The sequence below is a fragment of the Salmo trutta genome, chromosome 9 (assembly GCF_901001165.1).
Source record: "Salmo trutta chromosome 9, fSalTru1.1, whole genome shotgun sequence".
NCBI classification, from domain to species: Eukaryota; Metazoa; Chordata; class Actinopteri; order Salmoniformes; family Salmonidae; genus Salmo; species Salmo trutta.
In genome coordinates this window covers 4,187,792-4,207,928 of record NC_042965.1, presented here as the reverse complement: position 1 = coordinate 4,207,928, position 20,137 = coordinate 4,187,792, and the positions used below count along the sequence as shown (strand labels likewise).

General features: G+C 44.5%; 1 protein-coding gene across 5 annotated transcripts in view; it reads left to right on the top strand.

Annotated features, from left to right (window-relative positions):
• The window catches only part of arb2a (ARB2 cotranscriptional regulator A), a 198,225-nt gene that overhangs the window by 42,773 nt on the left and 135,315 nt on the right, over positions 1-20,137 (top strand). The gene's annotated exons all lie outside the window — the stretch shown is intronic.

The following is a 20,137-nucleotide window of genomic DNA, read 5'->3' as shown; positions in this document are numbered from 1 at the left end:
ATGGAAAAACACAGAGTGGCTCGACAATAACACAACTAAAGGCCTTTCCAGGACAAAGACCATGCATAATGTGTAGTGTGTACAACCCTGTCTGAGAGGTTTGGGAGCTGAAAGTAAACACAGCCATTTCCTTTCTCACCCTTTCATTCTGTCCCTCGTCACTGCAGTGTTTGATGCTCCCAAAGGGTAGTGCTAGTTTTTATATCTCCTATCTCTCTCATCCCTTTCTCTACGTGGAAGGAAAATGGTGTGTGGAATATTGAAGTCTCAATGTGTGGCGGAGGCAAATAATACCCCACAATTCATCCTACCATTACTGGACACCTGGTGACCAGCTAGCTTCTTTTCTCCCTCTCTCCTTCTCTCTGTCAAAAGGGCTGTTTTTCAGGCCTGATGTTAGCAAACCCACCACAGACTGGCACTGTAAGCAGATTATGAGTAATTGTATGTGTGTATGCCTTCTGAGGGGGAGGGGAGTGTCTGAATGAGATAGATTCCTGCTGGCTGTTTTGTGCAGCCTCAGAAAGGCAGGCAGGCACGGAGCGCCCCCCCTCCCCATCCGGGGCTGTGGACCTGCATGGGGGCCCGCTGAGAGGGGGTTTGATCTTGGCAGTGGCAGTTATGTTCCTGATCAAAATTGCCCCCCCCCCCCCAGGAGCACCTGCAAACCGGACCGACTTTACATTCAAATGGCCTCCTACTGCACTGCAGAGGACCACTGCTTTAGTTTAGCAAGCCAAGGTGGAGAGAGAGGGGCGGGGTAGAATAATTAACACAAACCGTTCACTGGGGTTAATACAAAATGGAAGTGGGTGTGCACGTGTGTGTGTGTGTGTGTGTGTCCCTGTGTTTTTATTCGTGTGCGTTCATGTGTGCGTGTGTGTGTGTGTGCAGCATGTACCTGCGCTCCTGCACTCCTAAAAGACAAACTCATGCCTTTTATGCACGCTTCAACCAAAAAAAACACAAAGCCCTGCATGAGGGACCACGCTTGTCCAGGAGGACTGGGTGATCTCTCTCTCTCTCTCTCCGAGGCTCATGTAAGGTTTTTAAACGGGTCAACACTCGTATGGCCGTAGAGCCAGACGGTATTCCAGGGCGTGTCCTCAGGGCAGTCTGTAATCCCCACGTTTCAAGCTGACCATCATTCCTGTTCCCAAAAACTAAGGCATCCTGCCACAATGACTACCGCCCTGTAGCACTCACATCTGTAATAACCAAGTGCTTTGAAAGGCTGCTCATGGAAAACATCAACTCCATCATCCCAGACACCCTGACCCACTCAAATTTGCATGCCGCCCCAGCAGATCCACAGACGACACAATCGCAATTGCACTCCACACTGCCCTCTCCCACCTAGAAAAGAGGATTACCTTTGTGAGCATGCTGTTCATCGAAAACAGCTCAGCGTTCAACATAGTGTCCTCGAAGCTCCCTCTGCAACTGGACCCTGGACTTCCTGATGGCTGACCCCAGGTGGTAAGAGCAGGCAACAACACCTCCGCCACGCTGACCCCCAACACCGGGGCCCCTCAGGGGGATTTGCTGAGCCCCCTTCTGTACTCCCTGTTCAACCACGACTCCAACACCATCATCAAGTTTGCTGACGACACGACGGTGGTAGACCTGATCAACATCGGCGGTGAGACAACCTACAGGGAGGAGGTCAGAGACCTGGCAGCGTGGTGCCAAGACAATAAACTCCCTCAATGTCAGCAAGACCAAGGAGCTGATCGTAGACTACAGGGAACAGGGGCGGGTGCACATCCACATCGACGTGGCCGTCGTTGTGTATCTATTTATCCTGCTACTGGTCACTATTACTCCTGTTTGCATGTACAGTGCCATTCAAAAGTTTGGACACACCTACTCATTCAAGGGTTTTTCTTTATTTTGACTATTTTCTACATTGTAGAATAATATTGACGACATCAAAACTATGAAATGACACATGGAATCATGTAGTAACCCAAAAAAGTGTTAAACAAATCAAAATATATTTGAGATTTTTCAAAGTAGCCACACTGTGCCTTGATGACAGCTTTTCACACTCTTGGCATTCTCTCAACCAGCTTCATGAGGTAGTCACCTGGAATGCATTTCAGTTAACAGGTGTGCCTTGTTAAAAGTAGATGTCCTAACCGACTTGCCAAAACTATAGTTTGTTAACAAGAAATTTGCTGAGTGGTTGAAAAACGTGTTTTAATGACTCCAACCTAAGTGTATGTAAACTTCCGACTTCAACTGTATATACAAAAGCAGTGGTGGAAAAAGTTCCCAAGCAAAGATACCTTAACAGAAAATGTAAAAGTGAAAGTCTCCCAGTAAAATACTTGTTGAGTAAAAGTCTAAAAGTATTTGCTGTTAAATATACTTCATAATCAAAAGTCATCTCCCGTCTGGATTACTACAACTCGCTGTTGGCTGGGCTCCCTGCCTGTGCCATTTAACCCCTATAACTCATCCAGAACGCCGCAGCCCGTCTGGTGTTCAACCTTCCCAAGTTCTCTCACGTCACCCCGCTCCTCCGCTCTCTCCACTGGCTTCCAGTTGAAGCTCGCATCCGCTACAAGACCATGGTGCTTGCCTACGGAGCCGTGAGGGGAACGGCACCTCCGTACCTTCAGGCTCTGATCAGTCCCTACACCCAAACGAGGACACTGCGCTCATCCACCGCTGGCCTGCTGGCCCCCCTACCTCTGAGGAAGCACAGTTCCCGCTCAGCCCAGTCAAAGCTGTTCGCTGCTCTGGCACCCCTATGGTGGAACAAGCTCCCTCACGACGCCAGGACAGCAGAGTCAATCACCACCTTCCGGAGACACCTGAAACCCCACCTCTTTAAGGAATACCTGGGATAGGATAAAGTAATCCTTCTAACCCCCCCCCCCCAAAAAAAAAAATATAGATGTACTATTGTAAAGTGGTTGTTCCACTGGATATCATAAGGTGAATGCACAAATTTGTAAGTCGCTCTGGATAAGAGCGTCTGCTAAATGACTTAAATGTAAAAGTAAATGTTGCTAAAATCTACTTAAGAATAAAAAGCTAAAGTATAAATAATAAAACATTCCTTTTATTAAGCAAACCAGACGGGACAGATGTCTTTATTTACTGACAACCAGGGGCACACTCCAACACTCAGACATCATTTACAAACAAAGCATTTGTGTTTAGTGAATCCACCAGATCAGAGGCAGTAGGGATGACCAGGGATGTTCTCTTAATAAGTGTGTGAATTGGACAATTTTCTGTCCTGCTAAGCATTCAAAATGTAGCGAGTACTTTTGGCTGCCAGGAAAAATGTATGGAGAAAAAGTACATCATTTTCTTTAGGAATGTAGTGAAGTGAAAGTAAAAGTTGTCAAAAATATAAATTGTAAAGTACAGATACCCCCAAAAAACTACTTAAGTAGTACTTTAAAGTATTTTTTACATAGCAATTTTGTTGCTAGATTTAGCAACTTTCCAGACTACCCTGGCAACTTTTTTTTTCAAGCAGCACCTAGCATCAAATTTAGCTACTTTTAAAAATGTATTTCGAACTTTTAGCAACTTTTGAAAAGTGACTCAAACGCTAAAATGCACTTATTTTCCCTGTAAACAAAAATGATTTACTCTGTCACAACACACGTGCCTGGCTGCAAAAGTACATTGTGCGTGACGTCAGCAGCAGGCGCTCAGCTCGTGCACAGGCAGCAGCAGGCCAGCAGAAATTGTGAGCCAGCATGTCAATTTGAGTTACGTTATTGTGTATTCTACGTAATGACGCAGTTTTACGTTATCAACCTGCCTCTAGCAACTTACCCTGAAAATGAGTTGGCAACACTGAGGCCACACAGCTTCACAGAACTGGAACACAGAGTGCTGAAGCATTTAGCACTTAAAAATCGTCTGTCCTCGGTTGCAACATTCACTACTGAGTTCCAAACTGCCTTTGGAAGCAATGTCAGCACAAGAACTGTTTGCCGGGAGCTTCATGAAATGGGTTTCCATGGCCGAGCAGCCGCACACAGGCCTAAGATCACCATGCACAATGCCAGGCATTGGTTGGAGTTGTGTAAAGCTCGCTGCCATTGGACTCTGGAGCAGTGGAAACACGTTTTCTGGAGTGATGAATCACGCTTCACTATCTGGCAGTCCGACGGATGTATCTTGGTTTGGCGGATGCCAGGAGAACGCTACCTGCCCCAATGCATCATGCCAACTGTAAAGTTTGGTGGAGGAGGAATAACGGTCTGGGGCTGTTTTTCATGGTTCGGGCCAGCCCCTTAGTGCCAGTGAAGTTAAATCTTAACGCTACAGCATACAATGACATTCTAGACGATTCTATGCTTCCAACTTCATGACAACAGTTCAGGGAAGGCCCTTTCCTGTTTCAGCCTGACAATGCCTCCGTGCACAACGAGGTCTATACAGAAATGTGTCGAGATTGGTGTGTAGAACTTGACTGGCCTGCACAGAGCCCTGACCTCAACCCCATCAAACACCTTTAGGATGAATTGGAACACCGACTGCAAGCCAGGCCTAATCGCCCAACATCAGTGCCCGACCTCACTAACGCTGTTGTGGCTGAATGGGTGCAATGAGATGTTCGACGTGCAGGTGTCCACAGAATTTTGGTAATGTAGTGTATATCCGCCTATCACGTCTACCCTATTGCACACTCACAAACTCACACTTAACAGTGCGTTCGGAAAGTATTCAGTTCCCTTCCCTTTTTCCTCATTTTGTTACGCTACAGCCTTATTCTAAAATGGATAAAATAAATAATAATTCTCAGCAGTCTACACACAATAACCCATAATGACGAAATAAAAACTGTTTTATAGAATTATTTGCAAATTTATAAAAAATTTAAACGGAAATACCTTATTTACGTAAATATTCAGACCCTTTGCTATGAGACTCGAAATTGAGCTCAGGTGTATCCTGTTTCCATTGATCATTCTTGAGATGTTTCTACAACTTGATTGGAGTACACCTATGGTAAATTCAATTGACTGGACATGATTTGGAAAAGTACACACCTGTTTATGTAAGGTCCCACAGTTGACAGTGCATGTCAGAGCAAAAACCAAGCCATGAGGTTGAAGGAATTGTCCGTAGAGCTCCGAGACAGGACTGTGTCGAGGCAGAGATCTGGGGAAGGGTACCAAAACGTTTCTGCAGCCTTGAAGGTCCCCACGAACACAGTGGCCTCCATCATTCTTAAATGGAAGAAATGGAACCACCAAGACTTTTCCTAGAGCTGGCCACCCGGCCAAACTGAGCAATCGTGGGAGAAGGGCCTTGGTCAGGGAGGTGACCAAGAAGCCGATGGTCACTCTGACAGAGCTCTAGAGTTCCTCTGTGTAAATGGGAGAACCTTCCAGAAGGACAACCATCTCTGCAGCACTCCACCAATCAGGCCTTTATGGTAGAGTGGACAGACGGAAGCCACTACTTAGTAAAAGGCAAAATACAGCCCGCTTGGAGTTTGCCAAAAGGCACCTTAAAGGACTCTCAGACTATGAGAAACAAGATTCTCTGAGACTAGTCAGGACTGAGGGAAAGATGAACTGAGCAAAGTACGGAGAGATCCTTGATGAAAACCTGCTCCAGAGCGCTCAGGACCTCAGACTGGGGCAAAGGTTCACCTTCCAACAGGACAACAACCTTAAGCACACAGCCAAGACAACACAGGAGTGTCTTCGGGACAAGTCTCTGAATATCCTTGAGTGGCCCAACCAGAGCCCGGACTTGAACCTGATCTAACATCTCTGGAGAGACCTGAAAATAGCTGTGCAGCGATGCTCCCCATTCAACTTGACAGAGCTTGAGAGGATCTGCAGATAACAATTAGAGAAACTCCCCATAAACAGGTGTGCCAAGCTTGTAGCACCATCCACAAGAAGACTCGAGGCTGTAATCGCTGCCAAAGGTGCTTCAACAAAGTACTGAGTAAAGGGTCTGAATACTTATGTAAATATATTTCCGTTTTCTTTGAGGGTTTTACCTGCAGGGATGTTCTTGTCCCATCGCACTCTAGCGACTCCTGTGGCTGGCCAGGCGCAATGAATGCTGACACGGTTGCCTGGTTTACAGTGTTTCCTCCGACACATTGGTGCGGCTGGCTTCTGGGTTAAGTGGGTGTTGTGTCAAGAAGCAGTGCAGCTTGGCTGGGTTGTTTTTCGGAGGACCCACGGCTCTTGACCTTCGCCTCTCCCCGAGTCCGCACGTGAGTTGCAGCGATGAGATTAGACTGTAACTACCAATTGGATACCACGGAATTTGGAAGAAAAAGGGGTAAAATTGATGAGGAAAAAAAGATTTATTCCATTTTAGAATGAGGCTGTAGCATATCAAAATGTGGAAACATTCAAGGGGTCTGAATACTTTCCGAATACACTGTACATGCACCCACCCACCACTTATAATGCTGCCATCCTCAAAAGGTTATGACTGGCTGCATCACCTCTTGGTATGGCAACTGGGTGGCATCCGACCGCAAGGCAGTACACCGAGCTCCTTGACATCCAGGACCTCTATACCAGGCGGTGTCAGAGTAAGGACCCAAAAATTGTCAGACTGCAGCCACCTATGTCACAGACTGTTCTCCCTGCTACTGCACTGCAAGCGGTACTGATGCATCAAGTCTGGAACCAACAGGACCCTGAACAGCTTCTACCCCCTAGCCATAAGACTGCTAAATACTTAACCAAGTAGCTACCCGGACTGTCTGCATTGACCCTCTTTGCACTAACTCTTTTGACTCATCACTATCCTGTTGCTTAGTCACTTTATTCCTAGTGATATGTACATATCTACTTTGATTTCCTTGTGCCCCTGCACATTGACTTGGTACTGGTACCCCGTGTATATAGTCAAGTTATCGTTACTCATCGTCTATTTATTCCTTGTTTAAAAAAAAATACAAATAATTATATCTGCATTGTTGGGAAGGGTAAGTAAGCATTTCACTGTTAGTCTACAACTGTTGTTTATGAAGCATGTGACAAATACATTTAATTTGAATATTCATCTGACTCTAAACTTGAATATTCACAGAAATAGTTGTCGATTTATAGCTTTCTAGTAGATTAAAGCCCATGTAAATAATCTGCACCTTTTCCTATTCCTCTTACCATGGCTGGATCAGAGTCAGCACAACACAGGGGAGGCAGGGCTGGGTTTGCCCAGAGCTGATGCTCTGAATGTGGGCAGGCTGAGGAGGCAGAGGGGGGTCTGTGGGGCTGCTATCCTGGAGATTACCGTGATCCACCATCTCTCTCCACATGATGGGCTTTTCAGTGTCCCACTACCCTGGCCATGACTCTCTGAACTCTGAAAGCTTCTATCTCTCTCTCTCTCTCTGTGTTTGTGTGTCCTGCACTCTCTTTGACGGGTAATGGCAGCATAAACTTTTCACCCCGCTCTGTGGTTGGAGATGGCTAATGCAGTGTTCCACTCTGAGCGCATGTGTAATACCACCTGTGCGTGTGCGTGCATGCGATAGACTGTAAGAGAGGTGAGAGGAATACACTGGGCTTTACCTCAAACTCAGCCAGGCATACTAATTTAACTAGTCAATTCAATGTCTTAGTTCCACTGATTTGCTACTAAACCAAAAAAACACGATTATTATCAGCTCCACATTTTCAAATTGTATTTCATATGTTTAGTGAATATGTTTGATGTTTCTAAATATTATTATATACAGTTGGGTCTGAAATGATTGATACCCTTGATGAAGATGAGCAATAATTACTCTATAAAACAGGGGTTGTCAAACTCATTTTGACCTGTGGGCCGCATTCTGAAAACGTGTTATATTTTCTCGCCGTCAAAATTGGCAAAAAATTGTCCTCCGTCCATCATTTTTTGAGTTTTTGATGCTCCCTGACTGTCTAGCTTTCATTTGGGTGATTATTAGTGAGCTGGACACAGTCAATAAACTGTATGAATGTATGTCCATTATCATTACACTGTTTCCATTTGGTTTTAGTCATTTGAAAGTATATTGAGTTAGGGAGCATCGAAAAAAATGGCTTATATATATATATATGTGTATATATATATGTATATGTATATATGTATATATGTATATATGTATATGTATGCGTGTGTATATGTGTTTTTTGTCTTTTACTCAAACCACCCGTGGACCAGATTGCACCCTCTCTGGACCACAGGCCGTATGTTTGACACCTCTTGTATAAAATGAATAATTGAAATAGTGAGCTATATTGTGTGCAAACATTTTCTGAAAATTATATTATTTTATAGTAATACAATTGCTTAGAGAAATAGATTTTGTTTAACGAGTAATAATTATTTTTCTCAAAAAGGTAGGGGTAAAATTATTGACACCTCTAAGGATTTGTATAAATAATTGTTTTTGTATTTTGGCCCATATTCCTAGCACGCAATGACTACATCAAACTTGTGACTATGAACTTGTTGGATGCATTTGCAGTTTGTTCTGCTTGTGTTTCAGATTATTTTGTGCCCAATAGAAATGAATGGTAAATAATGTATTGTGTCCTTATGGAGTCACTTTTATTGTAAATAAGAATATAATGTTTCTAAACACTTCTATATTCATGTGGATGCTACCATGATTACGGATAACCTGAATTAATCATGAATAATGATGAGTGAGAAAGTTACAGGGTCAAAGATCATACCCCCAAGACATGCTAACCTCCCTTGTTATTGGTAAGAGGTTAGCATGTCTTGGGGCATGATCTTTGACCCGATGTAACTGTATAGCTCAGTATTTGAATGATTTATTTCATACAGTCATTATTGCTCATCTTTATCAAGGGTGTCAATAATTTCAAACACCATATATATACAATACCAGTCAAAAGTTTTAGAACACCTACTCATTCATATATTATATATTTGAGATTCTTCAAAGTAGCCTTGATGACAGCTTTGCACGCTCTTGGCATTCTCTCAACCAGCTTCATAAGGTAGTCACCTGGAATGCATTTCAATTAACAGGTTTGCCTTGTTAATTTGTGGAATTGCTTTCCTTAATGCGTTTGAGCCAATTAGTTGTGTTGTGACAAGGTAAGGTTGGTATACAGAAGATAGCCCTATTTGGTATAAGACCAAGTCCATATTATGGCAAGAACAGCTCAAATAAGCAAAGATATATGACAGTCCATCATTGTTTTAAGACATGAAGGTCAGTCAATGCGTTACTTTGAAGGTTTCTTCAAGTGCATGCGCAAAAACCATCAATTGCTATGATGCAACTGGCTCTCATGAGGACCACCACAGGAAATGAAGACCCAGAGTTACCTCTGCTTGCAGAGGATATATTCATTAGAGTTACCAGCCTCAGAAATTGCAGCCCAAATAAATGCTTCACGGAGTTCAAGTAACAGACACATGTCAACATCAACTGTTCAGAGGAGACTGCGTGAATCAGGCTTTCGTGGTCGAGTTGCTGCAAAGAAACCACTACTAAAGGACACCAATAAGAAGAAGAGACTTGCTTGAGCCAAGAAACACGAGCAATGGGCATTAGAACGGTGGAAAACTGTCCTTTTGGTCTGATGAGTCCAAATTTGAGATTTTTGGATCCAACTGCCTTGTCTTTGTGAGACGCGAAGTAGGTGAACGGATGATCTCCGCATGTGTGGTTCCCACCATGAAGCATGGAGGTGTGATGGTGTGGGTGTGCTTTGCTGGTGACACTGTCTGTGATTTATTTAGAATTCAAGGCACACTTAACCAGCATGGCTACCACAGCATTCTGCAGCGATACGCTATCCCATCTGGTTTGCACTCGATGGGACTATCATTTGTTTTTCAATAGGACAATGATCCAACACACCTCCAGGCTGTGTAAGGGCTATTTGACCAAGAAGGAGAGTGATGGAGTGAAAGAAAAGCAGCCAACAAGTGCTCAGCATATGTGGGAAGTCCTTCGAAACTGTTGGGAAAGCATTCCAGGTAAAGCTGGTTGAGAGAATGCCAAGAGTGTGCAAAGCTGTCATCAAGGCAAAGGGTTACTAGTTTGAAGAATCTAAAATATATTTTAATTTGTTTTACACTTTTTTACACTCTGGAGCAGGTTTTCATCAAGGATCTCTCTGTACTTTGCTCTGTTCATCTTTCCCTTGATCCTAACTAGTCTCCCATTCCCTGCCGCTGAAAAACATCCCCACAGCATGATGCTGCCACCACCATGCTTCACTGTAGGGATGGTGCCAGGTTTCCTCCAGATGTGATGCTTGGCATTCAGGCCAAAGATTTCAATCTTGGTTTCATCAGACCAGAGAATCTTGTTTCTCATGGTCTGTGAGTCCTTTTGGTGCCTTTTGGCAAACTCCAAGCGGCCTGTCATGTGCCTTTTACTGAGGACTACCATTGAGGCCCGATTGGTGGAGTGCTGCAGAGATGATTGTCCTTCTGGAAGGTTGTCCCATCTCCACTGACGAACTCCCAAACCAAGGCCGTTCTCCCCTGATTGCTCAGTTTGGCAGGGCTGCCAACTCTACTAAGAGTCTTGGTGGTTCCCTTCCCCAGAACTCTGCCTCGACACAATCCTGTCTCGGAGCTCTACGGACAATTCCTTTGACCTCACCTTAGCTCTGACATGCACTGTCAACTGTGGGACCTTATATAGACAGGTGTGTGCCTTTCCAAATCATATCCAATCAACTTAATTTACCACAGGTGGACTCCAATCAAGTTGTAGAAACATTTCAAGGATGATCAATGGAAACAGGATGCACCTGAGCTCAATTTCGAGTCTCAGCAAACGTTCTCAATACTTATGTCAATATGTTTTTTCTGTTTTTATTTTGAATACATTTGCAAACATTTCTAAAAACCTGTTTTCGCTTTGTCATTATGGGATATTGTTTGTGGATTGATGAGGAAAAAAATTACTTGAATCCATTTTAGAATAAGGCTGTAACCAAACAAAATGTGGAAATAGGGAAGGAGTCTGAATACTTTCCGAATGCACTGTGTGTATATACAGTTGAACCCGGAAGTTTACATACACTTCGGTTGGAGTCAATAAAACTCATTTTTCAACCACTCCACAAATTTCTTGTTAACAAACTATAGTTTGGGCAAGTCGGTTAGGACATCTACTTTCTGCACGACACAAGTAATGTTTCCAACAATTGTTTCCAGACAGATTATTTCACTTATAATTCACTGTATCACAATTCCAGTGGGTCAGAGGTTTACGTACACTAAGTTGACTGTGCCTTTAAACAGCTTGGAAAATTCCAGAAACTGTTGTCATGGCTTTAGAAGCTTCTGATAGGCTAATTGACATCATTTGAGTCAATTGGAGGTGTACCTGTGGATATATTTCAAGGCCTGCCTTCAAAATCAGTGCCTCTTTGCTTGACATCATGAGAATATCAAAAGAATCAGCCAAGACCTCCGAAAACAAATTGTAGACCTCCACAAGTCTGGTTCAACCTTGGGAGCAATTTCCAAACTCCTGAAGGTACCACGTTCATCTGTACAAATAATAATATGCAAGTATAAACACCATGGGACCGCTCAGCCGTCATACCGCTCAGGAAGGACACGCGCTCTGTCTCCTAGAGATGAATATACTTTGGTGCAAAAAGTGCAAATCAAACCCAAACAACAGCAAAGGACCCTGTGAAGATTCTGGAGCAAACAGGTACAAAAGTATCTATATGCACAGTAAAACGAGTCCTATATCGACATACCATGACACGCCGCTCAGCAACGAAGAATTCACTGCTCCAAAACCGCCATAAAAAGCCAGACTGCACATGGGGACAAAGATCATACTTTTTGGAGAAATGTCCTCTGGTCTGATGAAACAAAAATAGAACTGTTTGGCCATAATGACCATCGTTATGTTTGGAGGAAAAATGGGAACGCTTGCAAGCCGAAGAACACCATCCCAACCGTGAAGCACGGGGGTGGCAGCATCAGGTTGTGGGGGTGCTTTGCTGCAGGAGGAACTGGTGCACTTCACAAAATAGATAATTTTCCTTTCCTTATGATATCATGTGGTTATATTGAAGCAACATCTCAAGACATCAGTCAGGAAGTTAAAGCTTGGTCGCAAATGGGTCTTCCAAATGGACAATGACCCCACGCATAATTCCAAAGTTGTGGAAAAATGGCTTAAGGACAACAAAGTCAAGGTATTGGAGTGGCCATCACAAAGCCCTGACCTCAACCCTATAGAAAAGTTGTGGGCAGAACTGAAAAAGCGTGTGTGAGCAAGGAGGTCTACAAACCTGACTCAGTTACACCAGCTCTGTCAGGAGGAATGGGCCAAAATTCACCCAACTTATTGTGGGAAGCTTGTGGAAGGCTACCCGAAATGTTTGACCTAAGTTAAACAATTTAAAGGCAGTGCTACCAAATACTAATTGAGTGTATGTAAACTTCTGACCCACTGGGAATGTGATGGAAGAAATAAAAGCTGAAATAAATAAATCTCTCTACTATTATTCTGACAGTGCACATTCTTAAAATAAAGTGGTGATCCTAACTGACCTAAAACAGGGATTTTTTACTGGGATTAAATGTCAGGAATTGTGTAAAACTGAGTTTAAATGTATTTGGCTAAGGTGTATGTAAACTTCCCACTTCAATTGTGTGTGTGTGTGTGTGTGTGTGTGTGTGTGTGTGTATTTATGTAAAGATACAGTGAGGGAAAAAAGTATTTGATCCCCTGCTGATTTTGTACGTTTGCCCGCTGACAAAGAAATGATCAGTCTATAATTTGAATGGTAGGTTTATTTGAACAGTGAGAGACAGAATAACAACAACAAAATTCAGAAAAACGCATTTCAAAAATGTTATGAATTGATTAGCATTTTAATGCGGGAAATAAGTATTTGACCCCCTCTCAATCAGAAAGATTTCTGGCTCCCAGGTGTCTTTTATACAGGTAACGAGCTGAGATTAGGAGCACACTCTTAAAGGGAGTGCTCCTAATCTCAGTTTGTTACATGTAAAAAAGACACCTGTCCACAGAAGCAATCAATCAATCAGATTCCAAACTCTCCACCATGGCCAAGACCAAAGAGCTCTCCAAGGATGTCAGGGACAAGATTGTAGACCTACGCAGGGCTGGAATGGGCTACAAAACCATCGCAAAGCAGCTTGGTGAGAAGGTGACAACAGTTGGTGCGATTATTCGCAAATGGAAGAAACACAAAAGAACTGTCAATCTCCCTCGGCCTGGGGCTCCATGCAAGATCTCACCTCATGGAGTTGCAATGATCATGAGAACGGTGAGGAATCAGCCCAGAACTACATGGGAGGATCTTGTCAATGATCTCAAGGCAGCTGGGACCATAGTCACCAAGAAAACAATTGGTAACACACTACGCCATGAAGGACTGAAATCCTGCAGCGCACGCAAGGCCCCACTGCTCAAGAAAGCACATATACATGCCCGTCTGAAGTTTGCCAATGAACATCTGAATGATGTTCGGGGAAAAAAAATAGGTATGAAATGTATGTATTCACTACTGTAAGTCGCTCTGGATAAGAGCGTCTGCTAAATGACTAAAATGTAAAATGTAAAATTCAGAGGACAACTGGGTGAAAGTGTTGTGGTCAGATGAGACCAAAATGGAGCTCTTTGGCATCAACTCAACTCGCCGTGTTTGGAAGAGGAATGCTGCCTATGACCCCAAGAACACCATCCCCACCGTCAAACATGGAGATGGAAACATTATATGCTTTGGGGGTGTTTTTCTGCTAAGGGGACAGGACAACTTCACCGCTTCAAAGGGACGATGAACGGGGCCATGTACCGTCAAATCTTGGGTGAGAACCTCCTTCCTTCAGCCAGGGCATTGAAAATGGGTCGTGGATGGGTATTCCAGCATGACAATGACCCAAAACATACGGCCAAGGCAACAAAGGAGTGGCTCAAGAAGAAGCACATTAAGGTCCTGGAGTGGCCTAGCCAGTCTCCAGACCTTAATACCATAGAAAATCTGTGGAGGGAGCTGAAGGTTTGAGTTGCCAAACGTCAGCCTCGAAACCTTAATGACTTGGAGAAGATCTGCAAAGAGGAGTGGGACAAAATCCCTCCTGAGATGTGCAAACATGGTGGCCAACTACAAGAAAGGTCTGACCTCTGTGATTGCCAACAAGGGTTTTGCCACCAAGTACTAAGTCATGTTTTGCAGAGGGGTCAAATACTTATTTCCCTCATTAAAATGCAAATCAATTTATAACATTTTTGACATGCGTTTTTCTTGATTTTGTTTGTTGTTATTCTGTCTCTCACTGTTCAAATAAACCTACCATTAAAATTATAGACTGATCATTTCTTTGTCAGTGGGCAAACGTACAAAATCAGCAGGGGATCAAATACTTTTTTCCCTCGCTGTAGATAGATATCTATATTTATATTGCGAGGGAGTTGTTAAATATGTCCCCTTTTAATGACTGTGAGTACTGTGTACTTATTTATTTATCATCAAGCTCATTTTAAATGTTTTTTTTTTTATATATAAGTGAAGTTGTGTTAATATGTGACAGTCTGTGTGTGTATGCACTGTGTGCAGGCTGTGCCTAATAGAGGTGGCGTGTGAATGCAGCCTGCCATTTAGAGCTCCTTTAATGGGCTGTGTGGAGTCTTTAGCAGTGGCTCGTCTCAAGCCCTTCCTTGTGGATAATTGCACTTTGAGTCCTTAGCCTCCCTTTTCGCCTGAAAACCAAGCTCATTGCAGCAAAAAGAACCCCCCACAAAAAAATCCCAAGTTGTCCTTGTGTAGAAAAGTAGATTCTGCACTTCAACACCTTTTCACATTAATATTTGTGATGGGTCCATTCTGCGGCCAGAGTTTCTGTTCTCCCCCTTTGTTCCTGCGTTTGATGTAATGGAGGCAAGGACAAAAAGGAGAGCAGGGAGAGTGTGTGAAAATGGTAGTTAAGTGGGCTTAAGGGGTGCTTCAGTACTTTCTGAAAGGCTGGGCCTCTGAATAGCCTCTCAGAGTGCTTAGCTGCAGTGTAGTAAACAAGACAGGTTCAGCACAAAGGTGTGCCTCAAATGACCCCCCCCCCCCCCCCCCCCCCATCCCACCCCTGTGACATCTGGCCAATCCCAGGAAGATCTGGATGCTTCTCTCATCTCTCCTCCTCCACTTCTCCCCCACGTTTTGTCCCCCATATCTTTTCTCTTTCTTTTTTAGCTGGAGGGAGGGTTTGTTTTTGTAGTCCCGTGTGTGTTGGGTTACCCCCAGCTAGCCTCATCCCCAGTTCCTGGGTGGCTCAACTCTTTTGTTTGCTTAATTGCGATGAGTATAATGTACTAGTCTCTCGGAGGTCCGCGCAAGACAATTAGACAATCCAGCAAATTTAATGAGACACCGCCAGTCGCCCACAATCCCCTCAGCTTTTGGAGCCACCCTGGTCCATTGGCACTGGCAGAGAGGGAATATAGTGGGATGTGTGTGTGTTATGTATATATGTGTCTTATAGAGTGTGTGTTGCCTGAATAAATAAAATAAAAGGTATCTTGTTTTCAATTTAACATACATTTTTGGGTGATTCCCATGGCTGGTCCACTCGGGGTTTACTCTCAATCCAGTGGAGGATCCGTGCTTCCCGGGTAGGCAGGCATTCCTGGGAATGGGCCGGTAATCAGCAGCGATTATCCCTTGCACCAAGGGATTGGAAGGAGCACTTCACATTGTCATTCCCGTAAGCAAGAGGGATAGCCGCAGGGCCTCTGTGACTGATGGACCCTGGGGTGGGACGCCACAGGCTCCTCTCTCTCCTGCCCTGCACCAGACACAGATAAAGACAGCCGGACCAAATGGGAAATATTAATAAGCCATTTATTATATCCCTTCGCTCTTTGCCGTATGGAGATTAATTAATAACCGCACTTCGCCGTAGTCAAGTGATCCTAATTCGCAAGCGCAAATCTACACTTGTATGAAGTTGTGAAGGGCAGTGTTTTTTTTCACCCGCTCTCCTTTTTCCTCACTAATCACGCTGTTACAACAAAAGACGGGCTCCATTATTACGTCTGCAGCCCAGAAGAAAGGAAATGGGAAAGGGACAGGGGTTGCCGTCGCCTGACACCCCACGATTAATCTTCCAGTAAGCGTTGTCAGCCAGAAACAGACACAAATGGATCACTCACATTAACCGGGGGAGTGTAGGTAAGGGCTTTAACAAGCGTTTACCAGAGTTCATTTTCTCTCTAATGAAGAGGGGAATAAGCGACTTAAAGGTCTGTCCTCTCGGCTGAGGAGGAGAAGAAGGATGAGAAGGAGCAGGATGAGGAGAGAAAAAAAAGGAGGATCTCCTCACTGTAGGCGTGTGTTTGAGGGAGGCTGTGTGTGTTCTGGTGGTCAGGCGTCGCCTGAGAGAGAGAGAGAGCAGAGAGCCCTGAGCCGGCTGTGCTGTGGCCTCTGAGTCCTTGGTCTACATCACTCTCGTCCTCTGCTTTAATGAGAGTAGCAGCCAACCAGACGAGCCCACTGCTGCCACTTTACTAGCCCGCCTGGCCCTACCCATTTGACCTCTCCTACACCTGACTCGTGGTCCACCCGTCTGCCAGTCTGTCTGTCTGTGTTTGTTGATCAGTAGCGGCAGGACTCGTCAGCTTCTCACCTCTGACCAGGACAGCGCTGGGTCACAGTACCACGCCTATAGACTGACCTGCCCATCCATGTCTGAGAACGTCGGGAGATGACATGGTCACCGGCCACTAGGGGCAACAGTGAGCGCTGTTACCTTCAAGTAGCTTTCTGTTTTGCTAGGGCACTGTGGATGGGAATAGAGGATGGGCGTCTGCCTCTGATTCCAAAGGTTGCAAGTTGTTTTTGAGATTTTGGTTTTAAGCCTATCCCAAACCTTAACCCTTAATTCAACCATTCAGAGTTAATGCCTAACCTTAAGATTTTGGAGTTAATCCCTGAATTTAACCCTAATCTTAATAATGTAACCTTAAATACTTCAACATTTGACGTTTCAGCTACTTCGAAATTTGTCATTTGCAAAACATGGATGAACGTCTAATTTTGACGTGAGACTGTGTGAGCTAGTTGGACCTGCCTCTATACTGTCATCTGCATGGCAAAGACAAGACAAGCACACTTTAGACTGCCCACTACCCTTATAGGACAGTACCATGGGTTTTGAGTGAGTATGATATCGTTGAGGCCAAGATGCCTGGGAGGAGGACAAGAGGGGGGCGTCTGCCCTTATGGGAATGAGCTTGGCGACACTCACAATCTCGCACACATTGTTAGTGAACTATTTGCGCACACCTACAGAGCAGTAGGTGTTTCGCAGATCCACACACGGTCGTCTCGCTCCCCGACACCCCAACCCAGGGGAGAGCGAGACGAGGGAGGACAAAAATCTCAACGGGGAGATTTATTTATGCAGGATGTATTATACATGTCTCTCTCCTTTCCAAGCTGTCTGGCCTGTTGTCATCTGACCAGGTCTGGCCAGGCAGGCAGACAGACAGACAGACAGACGGACGGACGGGCAGGGCCAGGGTATGTGATATAAGGGGTAAGTTTCCAGGACATCTCAGCAGCCCAGTCCCAGAGGTAGCCTAGCGAACACACAGAGAGACAGGCCCGTTGAATAGCTAATGCCGCCCCTGTCTGTCCTCCCCTCTCGTCTTGACACATGCTGGATAGAATAGTGATGGTTTGGAAAGGCCAGCTACATAATAAGAGGGATGCTGGACAAGTATCAAGTATTTAATTACATTATGAAGTGGTTGTTTGTTTCTTCAGGTCAGTCAAGGACCTAGTTTGGATGTATTTTGAAATGTTCTGCTGCTGGTTAGTTAGGGATACAGTTTGTTAATGTTAGGGTTACAGAGCATGCAACCTTATTGGATGGGTACTATAGCGATACAACTGTATATGAATACTTTAAACAATGTGTGTAGACCTTTGTATTATGTATGTAATGATTTATTTTTAGCTATCGGTATTTCTTGTTTCTATTATTTGGGGTTAAAGTCCAGGAGAATTTCTAGGATCCCTTGTTTTGGTGTGTGTGGAACACTCTTGATAAGGGAGTAAGCCTGTCCGTTCAACAGTTGATAAGAGTTAGAAGGATGTGCGGGACATTGTTTTCCTCTGAGTCAAAGCATCGTTAAAAATGGCTCTCGTCTCCAGTGCCGCGTGGACATCATTACAGCGATAGCAGCGCTCGCCGACCCCGAGTTTGACGACAACGGGAGAGAGGCTTGTCTCTTTATCACGCCGTCTTCTGCAGACTCCTGCAGGAGACAAGGAAGCGAAGACGCTGTTTCAACCCCCCCACGCCCCCCCCCCCCACCCCCCCATGCCTAAACATTTTTAATTATATCTTCTCCCAAGTAGTGCGCCTCAGTAACCAAGGAGCTGACATTGATGCATGTGCTGATAAATCCGCAAACACTGGGTACGAGATTAACAGCGATTTTGAGGAAAGGTTGACAGCTAATTTTGCGCAGTGGTCGCGTCTCATTTAGGAGTGATGTTTTTTGATAGAGCGCCACGCCAGAGATTTCGGGCGCCTCACGCCGGGGAGGGATGCGCGACGCTAATGCGAGGAGTTCCGCGGCATTAGCGCTTTTTAGATTGTTTTTCTTATTTTCTTCTTCCTTCTCTCTCTCGCCCTTACCAAGCATTTTGCCTACTTCTCCCCCCCCCCCCACCTTTGATTGTGCAAGCTTAAGTTAGGATAAAATATTCACCGCCGTGTGGGTTTAACTTGCTTCATTTGACACTACTTGAAAATAGGGAGTAGCTGTGGTCACATATAGGCGACTAAAGAGGGAAAAGGCAGCGTTTTGAAATAATCCCCTTAATCACAAGCAATGACAGGAGTAGAAACCTTTCTGTTTCTCTCTATGCTGCTTGTTATGCGTGTTTTGAATATATTTGCAGGACATGGGCTGTTTATGGTAAATGAGCGTTTCATTGTCCTTCTATTGCATCTATCTGTCTGTTGTCGATGCGTGTCCATCTGTCTGATCCATCTAATCGTGACTTTGATGAGAGAGAGAGAGAGACATAGTCTCTCTCTCTCTCTCTCTATCTTTGTGCTTGATCATTTCTCTCAATAGATAGACACAGGCAGATAACAATCATATCTGCCACATCTGAATCCCCGTGTTTTCAAATGGAGAAGGGCCTCGCGAACCACTGCCCCCCTCCTCCTCCGCCCTCTCGCCAACAAATGTTGTGTCTGTACAGAAGAAACATCTTGTAGTTTTTCTCTTGTTCTTTTTTTTTTATGCACGTCCTTTTTTTATGGCATTCTTTTTTTTTCTCCACCCTTTCGCGCCTCCCCCCTCAGAGTCGGCTGCCCTATCTTCATTTGCAGGCAGCTGACAGCTTCTTTCATTTTTCTTTGTCCAAATTTTGTTTTCCCTCTTTTTTTTTCTTCTTTCCATCCATCCCTCTCCATCTGCTTTCGCTTTTGTTTGCTCGGGCCCTCTCTCATCCCAACTTGATAATGAGGAATGTGGTGTGACCCTGACCTCCATCGGCATGGATACGACCCCTGACCCTGCCATGTGACCCCCAGTCCCCATTTTGACAGCTTGATTAATTACCTAGTGTTATGATTTATGAGAAAGCCGTATGTAAAAATAATAGACAACAGGTGGTCTTCAAATGTTGTTATTTTTTTTAAGAGGGTGCCGCTGGTTGTGGTGGTGTGATGGGATGGGATGGGGGATTTATTTTATGACTGCCTTGAACGGTTAATTGCTTAACCTATTTTCGGGAATGTCCGAGGTTAATAGGAAACTATGAGCTAGGTTTATTTTGTTGTTACAAGGAAGACTCTTCCGTACGTGTGTAGACCTAAGTGTATGCCCCTTTGTAGAGGATAAAGGGGATTCCATCATATTTGCGTAGCTCCGTGTGTGTCCTCTCAAGCATGTACTAAGCCATGTGTTAAGACACTATGGAAAATGCTCTGTATTACACACACACACACACAGTCCTTCAACACTTTTTTTTCTGAGGTCACATCCTGAGAAAATTGCCAGAGTAAATGGCAGGGCAGAGCTGCAGCCATGCCTGCTGTTAACACTCTAAACAGATGTTGAGACTGGCTGAGGCCACCTCACCTGACTCTTGTACCTATGGTGCAGTTCTAGTGACGAGAAGGCAGGTTACCGTGGTAAATA